Below are 1,719 nucleotides of genomic sequence, written 5' to 3'. Positions count from 1 at the left end.
AAATTGTTAGGTAAATTTTTGTCATCACTTTTTTCTGGAGTAGAGTGAAGTTTGGCAGGTTCATTTGCAGATGAGGAAGGTGCTACGGGTTGAGGTCCTTGACACTGTTTTCCCGACCTCAATGAAATGGCACTGACATTTTTGGGATTTTGGACAGCTTGAGAAGGCAGCTTGTAAGAATTCTAGGACTGTTGTTGATTCAATTGGGTAGCCAATTGTCCCATCTTATTGGTTAAGCTCTGAATGGAGGCTCTGGTCTCTTGCTGAAACTGCATGTTCTGCATAGTCATTTGCCTCACAAGTTCTTCGAGGGAAGGTTGTGGAGGGGCCTCAATTGTTGGCTGTTTCTGGGGTTGTTGCTGTTGTTGGATTGGTGGAGGAATGTATGGTCTGCTTGGGCCAGCAACATTTTGGAAGGAAGGAGCAGATTGTTGTTGTTGTTGCTGAGGGCTGGACCATCTGAGGTTAGGGTGATTCCTCCATCCAGGGTTGTATCTGTTGCTGGAGAGGTCATAATTGTTCTGCTGTGGTTGATTTTGCTGCTGAGGTTGAGGAGGTCTATTGTAAATATTTGCAGCATAAGCTTCAGGCTGCTCAATTGCTCCAGGTTGCTGCATGGAAGGGCAAAGGTCTGTATGGTGGTCAGCAGAGGAGCACAAACCACAAACCCTTGCGACAGGTACAGATTTCTGATTCAAGGCCAGCTGGGTTACCAAGTTAACCAATGCATCCAGTTTGCCTTCAAGCTTCTTAGTTTCAGATGATGCAGATGGGTTTGTAGCTACCTCATGCACTCCTCTAATGACTATGACATCATTTCTGGCGCTAAACTACTGGGAGTTGGAAGCCATCTTCTCAATTAAATTTCTGGCTTCAGCAGGAGTCATGTCTCCAAGGGCTCCACCACTGGCAGCATCTATCATACTTCTCTCCATAATATTGAGTCCTTCATAAAAATATTGGAGAAGAAGCTGTTCTGAAATCTGATGGTGGGGGCAACTGGCACATAGTTTCTTAAATCTCTCCCAGTACTCATACAGGCTCTCTCCACTGAGTTGTCTAATACCTGAGATATCCTTCCTGATGGCTGTGGTCCTGGAAGCAGGGAAAATTTTTTCTAAGAATACTCTCTTAAGGTCATCCCAGCTCGTGATGGACCTTGGAGCAAGGTAATACAGCCAGTCCTTTGCCACTCCCTCTAATGAATGAGGAAAAGCCTTCAGAAATATGTGATCCTCTTGGACATCTGGGGGTTTCATGGTGGAGCAGACAATGTGAAATTCTTTCAAATGTTTGTGCGGGTCTTCACCTGCAAGGCCATGAAACTTTGGAAGCAAATGAATCAGTCCAGTTTTAAGAACATATGGGACATCCTCATCAGGGTATTGGATGCACAAGCTTTCTTAGGTGAAATCAGGTGCAGCCATTTCCCTTAGAGTCCTCTCACGGGGTGGAGGTTGTGCCATGTTCTCAGAATGTGCAAAATCAGAATGCTCAGAATCAGAATGCTCAAAATTATAATGCTCAAGATCAGGATGTTCAAAATCACCAATAACAGAATGCACAGATTCACCAGTTATGGAATGCTCAGAATGATCAAAAGGTATAAAATGATGCCTAAATAATCTGTGAAATGTCCTATCTATCTCAGGATCAAAGGGTTGTAAGTCAGATGGATTGCCTCTAGTCATACACTACATTCAGCATGCACACAACTAG

General features: G+C 44.1%; 1 non-coding gene across 1 annotated transcript; it reads left to right on the top strand.

The window, feature by feature from the left end:
* Positions 1-981: 981 nt before the first annotated feature.
* Positions 982-1,088, top strand: LOC114382886. Its single transcript, XR_003660343.1, has one exon. It is a non-coding gene; the product is annotated as a small nucleolar RNA R71 (small nucleolar RNA).
* The last annotated feature ends 631 nt before the right edge of the window (positions 1,089-1,719 follow it).

This window comes from Glycine soja, chromosome 13, assembly GCF_004193775.1.
Source record: "Glycine soja cultivar W05 chromosome 13, ASM419377v2, whole genome shotgun sequence".
In the NCBI taxonomy this organism is placed as follows: Eukaryota; Viridiplantae; Streptophyta; class Magnoliopsida; order Fabales; family Fabaceae; genus Glycine; species Glycine soja.
This window is presented reverse-complemented; position numbering and strand designations above follow the sequence as displayed.